Source organism: Esox lucius, chromosome 14 (assembly GCF_011004845.1).
Source record: "Esox lucius isolate fEsoLuc1 chromosome 14, fEsoLuc1.pri, whole genome shotgun sequence".
Lineage (NCBI taxonomy): Eukaryota > Metazoa > Chordata > Actinopteri > Esociformes > Esocidae > Esox > Esox lucius.
This window is the reverse complement of record NC_047582.1, coordinates 27,588,237-27,602,606: the sequence shown is the minus strand read 5'-3', so window position 1 is coordinate 27,602,606 and position 14,370 is coordinate 27,588,237. Positions and strand designations below refer to the sequence as shown.

At 44.0% G+C, this 14,370-nt stretch overlaps 1 protein-coding gene across 3 annotated transcripts in view; it reads right to left on the bottom strand.

Moving 5' to 3' along the window:
• Positions 1 to 14,370, bottom strand: part of si:dkey-34e4.1 (carboxyl-terminal PDZ ligand of neuronal nitric oxide synthase protein) — a 60,747-nt gene that overhangs the window by 35,096 nt on the left and 11,281 nt on the right. The gene's annotated exons all lie outside the window — the stretch shown is intronic.

Genomic DNA, 14,370 nt, shown 5'->3' with positions numbered 1-14,370 from the left:
GCTGAAGATACGGGGGTTCCCTGCCAACTAACCGTGAGAGACTCCTGTTTGGTTACAAGGTTTATTTCTATTCATTCCCAAAGACAAAAGGCACCCTTTCCAAAAGGGTCTTAAAGAACCAGATGGTACAATGTACGGCCCTCCCCATCTGTTCCTCATCATTCGCCATTCAATAAGCCACCCTCATTTGATAACCGTTTCAGGTCTGATTAACGTAACAGCTCATGCTAATGGAAACATATGTTGGCACGGATACGCCCAGCCGGGTGCACCAGCAACGCACCAAAGGCACGAAGGGAGAAGGCTGGCAGGTTCCAGGAAGACTCCGGTGGCAGTCAGGAGGGGCCGGGAGCAGCCGAAAGACACCCGGGGAAGGAGAGCGGAGGCCACCGACGCTACGTTCCCCCACCTCCATTAATCTGCCAACAGGAGGCCACCCCCAGGAGAGTGGTTTGAGATTTTATTTGGATCCTTCTCGCCTCCGCTGTTTTCTTTAATAAAATGCCTTGCAGGGAAAACTGGTCCTGTGTCGCTTCCCTGTGTCTCCACCCAGCGCATTATCAACGTGTCTTTCTAGATGGCTGATGGCCTGCAGCTACAGGCAGCCCACCCTGTGGGTGATGTTAGCCCACTGGATGTTAGCGTCATCAGACCGCAGGAACGTCCCCAAGGCAGTCTGAGAGGAGACCCGCTATTGAACACACTCTGTCCTGGATTGAACCACGTCGACCCGGCAGTCACACACTCCCAAGCACTCACATCCATTAACCATAACCACACATCCAATGCCTGCCAAGCCCAAACAACCCATCCTACTGTATATTTCATCAGCTAACTACAGAACAACCAAACTTCTCAGGATCCCAGAATAAGGGGGCTGTTCGGATGGTAAGTGTCAGCAGGGTGTCTTCGCTCAGAGTGACGGACACAGTCACTGAACGTCTGGCCTTGTGACAAATCAGACGAGAACTAGCCAGCGGATGTAGCATATCTGCCCCGCCGCCTTCACTCAGGCTCATTGCTCCAGACTTAAACATGAACCAAATCAGCGTTGACTTCGACATCTCCAGCATCAGGGTCGGGTTCATTGGGGCACACAACAAAAACCTTTTTTTTTTAACAATGTTTTGCGACGGGAAACACGATTAAGGGGCTGAGATCAGTGTAGCGTCCATTAGGGGAACGGACAATGTTTTGTCCTGGTTGTCCAGGATTTCCTTTCCTGCTCCAGTCAGTCATTTCTTTTTGGGCCTAATGAACATGACTCAAGACGACTAAATCTACCAAGACTACTAAATATAGTGCAAAATATTTCTACCAAGCCTGTCAGAAGGAAAGGGAGCCATTACCCGATGGCTTATACTGGTCCAACCATCTAAGATCTCTGCTAGTGGTGTAAGGTTTAAGGAAGGGTTTAGGATTGGCCAGTCCACTCACATGGTTTGAACATCCACCCCACCCTAACTCACATTGGTCTCCCATACGGGGCCCACTACAAACAACCCTGCTCAGCTTCAGAAACAAGACAGTTGTGCAATGCAGGGTGCTATTTTGCTGGCAATCTATGTTTAAAAACAAAGGAAAATTGAAGTATTTTATAATTTACACTTTGTGTCAGCATCCTGCAGGAGAAAAAACGGCTTTTGTAACTTCATTCAAGTATGAGCATTTTATATTTTTCTTGGCTTAAGTGCAAACACATTTAAATATTCACACTTTAATGCACTTACATTGTTCCAGGTTTCCCTGATAAACAGCGGAGCAAACAATTCAAAGTTCTCACCATGCGCAGCTCGTTCTGCCTCACCCATTGAGACACCATATAAAAACAACAAATGAAGAGAACAAGTTTTGGCAGCAAAGCTGAACTCTTTTGTTTGTTAAGTTGTGCTCTCCTGTAACTGCAGAGCATTTGGAGGGTACGTGTAGGAAAGGGAGTGCAGAAATAAAATCCCATACAGTAGAAAGTCCAACAGAGTCCTAATCTACACACATGCCAAGGAAATGAGGAGGTAGTATTCAACACATAGGAACTGCAGTATATTGATATATTAGAGGCCATATATTGCATCTGGTCAAGAGGTATCTTAATTTTAAGACTTTAGAGTCTACATTTTGCATGGAAATCAAAAATAATAGACATCAAAGTCTATTAACAATAGATGACCGATGGTCAAAATTGTCACTCATCAAGCAAAGTATGCGAAAAAAATTCCAGTCAGCACTTCAGTTAGTCATTTATTATAAAAGGGACAGCTTAAATAGTGATGACTCTATGCAAAGTCCCAAAATGATGAAAAAGTTGGCTTCATATCCAATATCTCATATTTGAGCTCAGTACAGCCTGGTCCATATTTTTAAAACACTTAGGGTAGACTAATTTGTCTACATTTGTCTCTTATAAAGTACAAAGCTTTGCCAGGCCTTACTAAGTAATGCTTCGGCAAATTTGCCAGTTCAGCAGTAAAAGCACAGTACGCAAGGACCTTTAAATGGACAAAAAACATACATTACAAAATCCCATTGGAGGAGACAGAAGTCCATTAATTTTGTTTTGTTATAATGAAATTCTGTGGTGTTTTATTCATAGATCCCATTTTGGTATGATGGAGCAAGCCTCTCATATATTAAAAAGCTCTAAGGCATCAAAATGGTAACGCTGTCCATTAACATAAAAAAATTATCATTAAAGGAAGAGGCTTTCTTCTTCATGTCTCCATCAAAACGAAAGATGGCAATATGCTTAAGAAAAAAATTGCCTTGAGAAAAAGTAAGCTATTACCACATTGTAATAAAGTGAATTGTGAAGAGAAAAAAACAACCACTTCCAAGCTGACAGAGGGTACCATGTACTTTCAGTTCCTCGATACCATTAAGGGTCTCCTGTCCCAACAGTCGCGCTGGATCCCTCCAGTAACTCCCAGTATAAATGAACCTTTTAGGGGCCCGAGGCCCCATAACTCCCATTCAGTCACCTACACCACAGGGCTACAGAGCTGTTGATGCTGACTGTGCTTTTTCTCAAAGACAACAGCACACTTTTTTTTTTTGTGATTGTTGAGTCAAAACATGAATCCATGTCTTCAAAAGGTATCGTTCAACATCGTTCTCACCAAGTCTTGGAGGACTTATACGTTGGCTCATGGTAGAGGAACCAGGGGGGATTTTGTACGATTTTGTCAAGAGAATGACAGACTAAGAAATTATAAACTTCCCACAACCCCCCACTTCTCGACTCAAAGAATGGTCAAAGGATGGTCAAAGGACAGTGGAATTCAAGGGGCATTGTGGGCCATTGATTGCTGCCTATCAAACCGTTGCCTCTATACATCTCTCACAAAAGTCCCTATAGATTGTATCCTGGCAACCACCTCAATACAATTCTCTTGAATTTCAAGGAATTTACCAGTTTTTTTTTGAAAGACTATGACAAAGAGACTTTTCTTGAGGAACTCAGGGGAACTGAAAAACACAGCATCCGTCCAATGGCCTTCTGACATTCAACTTGAAAAGAGGTTCAGAGGAATCTGAGGAACTGAAAGTTATGGTCGTTGGGTGAGATACTAACAAAAACCACACTGAGACTAACAAGAGGCCTTTTCATTATTTACTAAGTTGTAATGTTCCACTCTTCCAGTGCATTTCTGCATGAGAATACAGCACTATTTTCCCTTGAATGGAACTCCATTTCCAAGTAAATTCTTAGGATCCCTGAAATGTGTCCTGCACCCTCTGTTTCCCAGACATACAGTGGAAGGACTCTTGACCAGCAGCTATATCTGTAGTTTGATGACATGAGGTTGAGAATCTCTCTTCCTGGCAGGCAATTCTGGGAGTAGTTAACCAGCCAGTCACTATGGACAACAACCTTGGCCTGGATCAAGAGTGTGTGAAGTGTGTAATAGGGTTGCATGATATTGGAAATAACTGACATTGCGATATTCTGCAGTATATTTTGTGGTATGAAAAAACAGAGGATGTCATCAGAAAGAGCTTTGGCTATCAACCGTCTGTATCCTTCATTCTTCCCCAGCCCTGTCCTCTACAAGTAAAATGTATCAAACTTATGAACATTTTTATATTTCAGAACAGCTTGCTAGGTAATAATATGTAACAGTAATAGTATAGCAATAGCAACAGTAGTAAAATAGAATGCACAATTGGGCATAACTTACCAACTGCAAGATCAATCAATCAATCAATCAAATGTATTTATAAAGCCCTTTTTACATCAGCAGTTGTCGCAAAGTGCTTTACAGAGACACCCGGCCTTAAACCCCAAGGAGCAAACAACAGTAGTGTTGAATTTCAGTGGCTAGGAAAAACTCCCTAAGAAGGCCGAATTGTAGGAAGAAACCTAGAGAGGACCAAAGCTCAGAGGGGTGACCAGTCCTCTTCTGGCTGTGCCGGGTGAGATATTAAGAGTCCAATTGGAATAATGAATACATTTCTCTGGGCTAAATCCAGAGTCTACTTGATTTTAGACTAGGTCAAAAGTATGACCAGGTGGACAAGGACAGCAATGGGCCCCCCAAACCAGGTACTCTGCAGGTGTGGACCAGGACCTCATGTCCTCCTAAAGTTTAAAACTGGAGGAGACTGAGAAAAGTTAGAAAGTGCATTCCTCATATCCCCGGCGACACTGTGGCCCTACCCGGGGGAGGCCCCGGACAAGGCCCAACAGGCAGGAAATCAATCCACCCACATTGCCAGGCATCAACCAAAGGGACACCCACCAACTGCAACCCCCCTGAATGAGGGCAGAGTATTGCCAGCACCGTACAGCCCAATTGCACAACAGAGAGACAACAACAAGCCAGTGACTCTTCCACCAAAAGGCATTGGAGGGAGGGCATCCCACAGGCGACGAGAGCCTGTGCTGTAGAGCTGAGTTTTGAGTATACACTTGAAATTTTGCACTGAGTTTGCATTTCTAACCTTAATTGGCAGATCATTCCACAGTAGTGGAGCTCTATGAGAAAAGGCCCTCCCGCCAGCTGTTTGTTTAGAAATTCTAGGTACAATTAAAAGGCCTGCATCTTGCGATCATAGGTATGTATGATTGGATCATTTCAGCAAAGTAAGTAGGAGCAAGTCCATGTATTGATTTCTAAGTTAACAGTAAAACCTTAAAATCAGCCCTAACCCTAACAGGCAGCCAGTGTAAGGATACTAGTACAGGAGTAAGTCCTTGTGGAAGTCCTCATTAATAAACTGTACGGTCAGACTTATGTAGGGCTCCGTTGTCCGGCTGGACCACAAGTCTGTTGTTGCTGTATAATATTACATAACGCTTGTCAAGCAAACGGATCATGTTTTTAAAACTCTCTTTGGTAACCGTGTTAATCGGTACCATGTCTTTGGCGACGTGAAATGTTATTGAACCTGTGAAAGGTTTGGAACCTTTCTTGTATGGTGTTTTTGCTTTGGACGGCATTGAGATGCTTTGTACTTGTCATACAAGGATTTGTGGTGCCGCCTTAAAAGATTGAACACATTGGTTGTGTTGTGGCAACAATTGCAAGGCACTCTCGATAAAGTCCCTGTTTTTGGTCAACATCATCCTATCAGTAGCCAAAATATTTCCAAATATTTGACGATGCATTTCTTTTTGCAACCAAATTCTCAATTTCTGCCTTTTTTGCCTGTTCCTCGCTCATCATTTCGTCACGCCAAGCAGAGCCTGCATATCAACCAAGTGCAGCAATGAACTCCATGTTTAAAATAATAATCATTATTATTATTATTATTATTATAATTAACTGTGTATTCAATAACCCATAAATCAGAGTAAATTACTTTATATCAGACATATATAATGCTAGTTTTCCCATTTGAAAATATTGTAGACTGATATGTTTAACTTACTAAAATTGCACGTTCTGCGATGTGACTATTGCGGATGCGTTCATTGCAATGTCGATGCTGAAACGATATATTGTGCAGCCCTAGTGTGAAAGCATCTGTTTCTTAGTGTCTGTTGGAGAGACAGAGTGTGTTTGGGCACGTATGTGTATCAGTGTATTTTCACGTGCCCGACTACTGAGATGTGGGATTTTGGCCTGACCTCACGTTATTCATTGGACTCCTGGGATCCCCTCTTGGCAGCACTTGGCAAACATTCTAGCCCAGTGGGAGAGAGGGTTGGCTGGGAGAGAGAGGCCCCAAGGGTCAATTCGGAGTCTCTGAATTTAATTAAGTGTAAACAATGAATTGAACTGAGTGCACAACACCCCTATAGGAAGCGGACTTTGAAATGAATTTGAATTAAAGGATGTATCATTTCTAGGGGGACGCAGGTCTGGGGAAAGGGAGGAGGGAGTGGGTCTGGGTAAAGGGAGCTGGGGGTGGGTCTGGGTAAAGGGAGCTGGGGGTGGGTCTGGGTAAAGGGAGGGGGGAGTGGGTCTGGGTAAAGGGAGGGGGGAGTGGGTCTGGGTAAAGGGAGGAGGGAGTGGGTCTGGTTAAAGGGAGCTGGGAGTGGGTCTGGTTAAAGGGAGCTGGGAGTGGGTCTGGTTAAAGGGAGCTGGGAGTGGGTCTGGGTAAAGGGAGCTGGGAGTGGGTCTGGGTAAAGGGAGCTGGGAGTGGGTCTGGGTAAAGGGAGGGGGGGGTGGGTCTGGGTAAAGGGAGCCGGGGGAGTGGGTCTGTGTTTTACCCCTGCAATATTATTGTAACCAGAGTCCCTTACATTAGCAGCCAATATCAGTCAGGGTAATTTTTTCACTGTTAGAGTCCAACAGAATCATATAGTGGGGACCACAGGTGGCCAGTGGCATATTAAAAATACGGGCACATAGTAACGTCAGGAACAGAATTTATGGAATGTAATCAAACATCACAAAAGGTTTTCATGTCTGATCCCATTCCATTAGCTCCATTCCAGCTATTATATCAAGCTGCGCTCCACTCTCCAACCTCTATGGGGAACTTGCCATGCAGTGCAAATTAGATTGAAAGCACTATCACTTTGGAGGACAGACACCATTGCCAACAGCTTAGTTTTCTCCTAACAAATAATGTAATAAATACATAAGTCATGAAAATAACGTATTGTTAAATTATATTTAAAGCAGTGCAATATTACAGCTTCAGTGTCTTTAGACAATAGTTCAAAGTAGCCCTACCTGAAATATGAAAATGATCAGTGAAATCTCAAGGTTATAGACAATTATTGTTCAGGGGGAAAAAAGGCATCCACAATGCAAGTGTTGTGTATGAATAATATCAATAAACTAGATTTTTTTTTTTTTACAAATGCTTTCTAGTTATCACTGACAAATCAAGAAACGCAACTTGTTTGTTCTTAAGGACCGACAAAATATTTTGAAACAATAATGTATTGCAACTGCATAGGCCCACATTAGAAACCAAACCCAATAGCCAAATACACTCACCTAAAGGATTATTAGGAACACCTGTTCAATTTCTCAATAATGCAATTATCTAATCAACCAATCAAATTGCAGTTGCTTCAATGCATTTAGGGGTGTGGTCCTGGTCAAGACAATCTCCTGAACTCCAAACTGAATGTCAGAATGGGAAAGAAAGGTGATTTAAGCAATTTTGAGCGTGGCATGGTTGTTAGTGCCAGACGGGCCGGTCTGAGTATTTCACAATCTGCTCAGTTACTGGGATTTTCACACACAACCATTTCTAGGGTTTACAAAGAATGGTGTGAAAAGGGAAAAACATCCAGTATGCGGCAGTCCTGTGGGCGAAAATGCCTTGTTGATGCTAGAGGTCAGAGGAGAATGGGCCGACTGATTCAAGCTGATAGAAGAGCAACTTTGACTGAAATAACCACTCGTTACAACCGAGGTATGCAGCAAAGTATTTGTGAAGCCACAACACGCACAACCTTGAGGCGGATGGGCTACAACAGCAGAAGACCCCACCGGGTACCACTCATCTCCACTACAAATAGGAAAGAGAGGCTACAATTTGCACGAGCTCACCAAAATTGGACAGTTGAAGACTGGAAGAATGTTGCCTGGTCTGATGAGTCTCGATTTCTGTTGAGACATTCAGATGGTAGTCAGAATTTGGCGTAAACAGAATGAGAACATGGATCCATCATGCCTTGTTACCACTGTGCAGGCTGGTGGTGGTGGTGTAATGGTGTGGGGGATATTTTCTTGGCACACTTTAGGCCCCTTAGTGCCAATTGGGCATTGTTTAAATGCCACGGCCTACCTGAGCATTGTTTCTGACCATGTCCATCCCTTTATGACCAGCATGTACCCATCCTCTGATGGCTACTTCCAGCAGGATAATGCACCATGTCACAAAGCTCGAATAATTTCAAATTGGTTTCTTGAACATGACAATGAGTTCACTGTACTGAAATGGCCCCCACAGTCACCAGATCTCAACCCAATAGAGCATCTTTGGGATGTGGTGGAAAGGGAGCTTCGTGCCCTGGATGTGCATCCCACAAATCTCCATCAACTGCAAGATGCTATCCTATCAATATGGGCCAACATTTCTAAAGAATGCTTTCAGCACCTTGTTGAATCAATGCCACGTAGAATTAAGGCAGTTCTGAAGGCGAAAGGGGGTCAAACACAGTATTAGTATGGTGTTCCTAATAATCCTTTAGGTGAGTGTATATATCAAATACAAATGGCAGGCCTACTAAAACAGGCATTTAAAAGTTAACAATATCCATGGAGTTTCACAGTCCCAAACCCCACATTGAGAACCACTGGGCTGGAGGTTCCACATATGGAAAAGATAGGTCAGCTGCAAAAAACTGACTCCAGACTAAGCCCCGCCCCCAGCGCTGCAGGACAAACACTGGAAAGGTATTTGTAGTGATGCTGAACATCTGACAAGTGTTGCTTTAACCAAAAAGGAAGGGGATTACAGACAGAGATGGACCACCGCAGAGTCATCCCATTACACAGTCCTCCCATTGGTCATCTACAGCCGGGTTGGTCTCTTCAAGATGAATGAAACTAATTTCACTTCCTGGTTGTTAGACAGAGACCTGGTCCTCCCATTGGTCACCCACAGCCGTGTTGGTCTTTTCTAGATGAACAAAACTAATTTCACTTCCTGGTTGAGTTTTTCAATAGGTTCTGTAACTACGGTGGGGAATGTCAAGGTGCTCCTGCTCATTGGGCCCTAACTGGCTGGTTAAATTATTACACAGTTACATATTCAGGCAGTCTCATCAGCTATACAGCACTAGTCCGCAGTGAAGTGTCCAAAGTCTCCAAAAACGGATCTACCACAAACTCCAACAACGTCTCCCTCTACTCTAACCTCTCCTTCACGCAGTACTGCGGAATACATTTTAGGAAATGAGGAAGGACTAGAAAGGACCGGAGACATTTCAAGACAGAGAGACTGCCTATATAGCAGCGGCAGCCCGAGTGTCCTCTGTGTTCGTCAAAAGGCTTCCCTCGCTTCAGTGACTCGCTGACAGGCAGAGCAACACGACGGGCGCCCCCTAGGCCCCGATGGCAGCCACTCAGTGGACTACCCACCTGGGAATGGCACGGGAAATTGAAAACTGTGCAACCAGTTAACACACATTCACACTCATACACGGACAAACATACACACCAATGAGAGCTAACACACACACACACACACACACACACACACGTCAGAAAGGCATTTTTTGGGGATCTGCCATACCTTTAATTTGTCAGTTTGTAGTCGCTGATACATCAATCAAACAGGCACTGTTACCATGGCTATTAAGTTGTGCAAGGAAATTCAGCTACTCAGACAACGCCGCTAGCTACCTCATAAAGTCCCCAGAGCGTGAAGGGGGTAGAGGATCAAAGAACAAGCGTTGTGTGTGTGTGTGTGTGTGTGTGTGTGTGTGGGGGGTTGTGCATGCAGCGTTGTGCGTATGAGGTGGCGATCAGGTAATATGTGTTACATGGGTGTGGTAGAAGCCCCAAACCTGCGGGGGAGGGAAACAAAATGATGGGGATCACTTTGGCTCCATGAAAGGTCTGTGTGTGTCTGGCTGCAAAGAGAAGCTCCCACTAATAGGATTACCAGAAAGGAATACTGTCAGATCAGAGGCCACAACACCCCAGATAGGAGTGCTGCCAACACCCCTCCTCACAGACCCGGGTACAGGGCTTAGGATAAAGATGGCTGACTACTGACCTGATGTGTCTGAGAGGGAAGAACTGGGGCGACAATCAGGGATGCCATCTGCCACTATGATGGACCAAACCCCAAAAGTGGGCGCACAAGATAAAACATCATAGTTAGTATTAAATAATGATCGTTCTCATGGAAAGACCTCCGGCTCAGGGAGACAAAGAGGACACCAGTCTATGATCTTACAGAGGAGGTCTGACTGGAACTGGGAAAGTCTGGGCATGGGTATGATAGCTCCTTGCCTGCCAAAATCAAAACACACAATGACAAACGTGCACATATAAACACCAGAATCAAAGAGACACACAACACAGATTGGAAGAGCCATGTAGGATGTAGGAATATGACAAAGGCATAGATTTGAGGAATCAGTCTGTAGAAACAGGATTACGTCCCAAATAATATATGCTAATGTTTAAACAACAGAAGATTAGGACGCTGATGTTCCAGTGCATCTACACAGGGTCTAACTGCCACCCTAGTTAACGTTTACACTCAGATGCCCTCACGAGGACAAAACATTGCGGTCTTCTCTAGGGCTGTAGCATAACAGTCTATTGATTTGTATCGATTTACTTAAGGTACTGTAACATGCAAACGTGCGGTCCCCTTGTCCCGTCAGAGAGACTTGGGTCGGGATCATTCCAAATCCCGAATTGACCCAACCCTGCCAACAACAGACAAACACGGTGTGATTGACATCTCCATTAGCCAGTCGTAGGGAAGTAAGGGTCTGAGTGACTGACAGCATGAAAGCCCTGACTGGAAAGCATCATTGTGCTGTTAAAGCCAGACCATTCAGACCATGGACGCCAGCCAGACCTTTCTGGGGACGGGGGGGGCGGGGTCCTTTCAACAGGACCGCATCCTGCACACATTTCTAGAAACAACTGTACATTAGCCCACTGGAGCTCACTGTTAACATACTGCATGATTCAGCCTCTTTTCCCCTGACATTTTGAGGAGCCCAGGTGCAGCAAAAACAAAAGGCCCCAAAATTGAATTGAGACTACTTAATACCAGACTGTGTTCATCGCCGTGTGTAACGGTCATCTTCAGGTGAGTTTAAACACACACACGCACACACAAGTAATTTAGCAGACACTTCTCCAGAGTGACACACACACACAGAGAGAGCAGACAGAGAGCAGACAGACAGACCCAGTGAGAGAGTGTGAAAAAATATCAAGAGAGACCTTGAGGCTTTCTATGCAGCAAAGTAGCCAGTTGGAAAAAGTTGTGAAAGGGAGTACACGCATTAACACCCACACACACTAATACAGTTACAGAGAAAGCATGCGAAAACACTCAAAATAACGACCAAACCCCAAAAACACACACAGACAGAAAGAGCATGCGCACACTTACAGCACACACAAACACCCACACAAAGAGATAGAAAGAGAGACCGACTTACTGACAGAAACAAAAATAAAGGCTGAGAGAGTGGCAGAAAGAAACAGAGAGAGCGAGAGAGAGAAAGACAGTCAGAGACAGAAGTAGGGCAGCTATCTCTCGGCTCAAAAGCCTGAAGCACTTTCAATCATTACACAACAAACAGCAGTCCTAGAAAGTATCCTAAATCCAGTCCTGATGAAAGAGAAAGAATAGAAGAAAAGACAACAGAGAGCGAAAAAAGGAAAGACAGTAGCACAGGAAAAAAACTTTAAACTATGGTGCTGGAGCTGATAATAAAACTGTATATACAGACACACAGACACACACCCAGACACCCAGACATCCACAGACACACACCCGCAGACAGACCCACCCACAGGCAGAGACAGACAGATACAGGCACAGACAGACACAGGCACAGACAGGCACAGACACACAACAACCATGAATAATGGTTCAGGAAAGAGGGCGTGTTTTGGCAGTGGTTGCTAGGGTGATGTAAGGAGTGGTATGGTATAGTTACCTCAGGCCTTACCAAGGGCCCTAGAAAGACCAAGACAGAACGGGGGAAGACAAACAAAGGGAGATAAATAAAGAGGGTGAACTGTTCTTTCATAGTCTTCACAGGATGACATAGATCGTCAGAAGGTGGTAAAGACAAAATAAGTATTTGGTTGCCTCTAGCAGCTTGTTCTAGCTAGCTATAGCATTAGCTGTTACGTTTTGTAATTAGCATTATCGGTTAGAATTCTGTTAATGAATCAACACAAAAAAATGACTGGTTGCAGAACTGTGTGAACCTGAAAAGTTATGTGAGAACCCAAAAGTTGACTTTGCGATACGCTAGAAGAAAGGCAACTAATCTGTGCTGAGTAGATCTGATCTGTAAGTGCTCACCCACCTGTGGCCCCTATCATCCATGTCGCAATGGTAGAACGCCATGACAAGCAAAGCACAATGAAGAGAAAACATGGCCTGAGGGCAGAGGATTGAGTCCAGGCAGGGTTCAACAGGAAAAAAACATGTTCAAATGGGGTAAACAGGAAGTCCCTCATCTAATTTGCTCACAAGATTTAATTTTCTGATGCAAGACATTTTGTTACGAAGTGTTCTTCTGAAGCCGACTCAGGTTTATCTGATTGGATGTGAGGGGCAGGAACAGGCTGATGTTTCTTAAGGAGATTAAAGGTCTGTGGATAAGGTATGTCCAGCCATGATTTGGTGATGACAGTTCAAATCTGAAACCGAACCCTTAAAGTAACCTCCGTTTAACACTAGCCCCAATTCTATGTTTAACCCTAAACCTAACCTCTAAAATAACCCTTTCGTCCCCATGGGGACAGACAGAATGTCCAAAATAATGGCAGATTTATTCTGGTTTTAGGATCCTTATGACTTCTGGTAATAAATCAACCTTGAAATTAAAACAAACACATACAGAAAAACATACAAACACAACAGTCCTTCTGCTCCAGTGTCCAAAGACACTGCCTGGTTATCTGTATGTTAGAAGATCTGCTGCCATCCAACCCACTGGAAAGCAGAGAGAATGTAATGACACAGAGGACAGGAGTGAAGATTAAGCAGGAAGAAAATTGCATGGCAGAGAGAACGAAGGACAAAGAAAAAGAAAGAAAGAAAGAGACACAAACTGAGAAAAAAGCCAAGCCAAATTGAGGTGGAAAGAAAAATGGTCCCTTGGTTCTCAGTGGTTTCTTTATTAGAGATGGAGCAAATGAAATGTCATCGCCCTCCTGAGAGCTCGAGTTCTGTCTGTCCATCTCCAAAGAATGAGCCTTTACTATTCTCCCACTGAGAAGGCTGACTCAAAGACCTTTCCAACATGTTCTCAAACATGGGCAAGCTTGTCTGTGTTTAAGAGCCTTCCTCAGCTCAAAAGACAAGGAAAACCCATCATCTACAACATCCACGGAGGGAAAATTCAACACACATCTGATTGATTTGTCAAAGAGGAAAGTATTATAAATCATGGGTGTGTAACGTTTAAACAAATTCAGACTTTTACTCAAACTCCCTGCTGGACACCACTGGCCTAGGTCATCAAAACCCAGGAAACGTAAGATCCCATGTACCTCCCAAAAATTAGCTGAAGAGAAGTTAGTGGATCTTCCAGAGACAATGTCATGAGAACAGTGTGAGTAGGTCACAAGAGGCTGATGAAAACATTCAGATTTCCAGCCGCTGAAAATGAGGACCTGTTCAAACGGAAACCCAACAAGGCCCTGATCAGCTCCCCCCAGGCCTGGTGCCCCTGCTCTAATCCAGGGGAGGTACAGAATATAGGCCACTATGCTATGGTACATCTGCCATTCAGTTACACACACACACACAAAAACAGCACAATGCCCCAATATGTAAACAATACAACCCCCAATATGTAAACAATACAACCCCCCCCCCCCACACTCACAGTCCCCCAACTTAACATTCCATATAATGCAGAACACTAAGCCCTTCCATGTAACGCCAGAACAGTTCCGTTCCACGGCTGGGAACGGGAGGTATTGTTATGCAAACCTGGTCACAACAAAATGTTTACATTGTTTGTGTTTCATTGTAACTCTGTGTTTCTTCTTAGTTGATCCTCGTCAGATTCAGACCAAATTTAAATAAGCTGATGGACACACACAGACACACAGTAGTTTGGCTCAGAATGACTCATGGCTCACTGCCATAAACCCAGGGACAGTAGCATCATGTTTCATAAAACCAATGTTAAGTAAAAAAGCCAGGAATCAGAAGAAACATTTTACATATTAAACTCAGTGTAAGATACAACAACCTAAAGTACTAAATCTTAGTGCCTTCAGTGGTACTGGTCTGGCA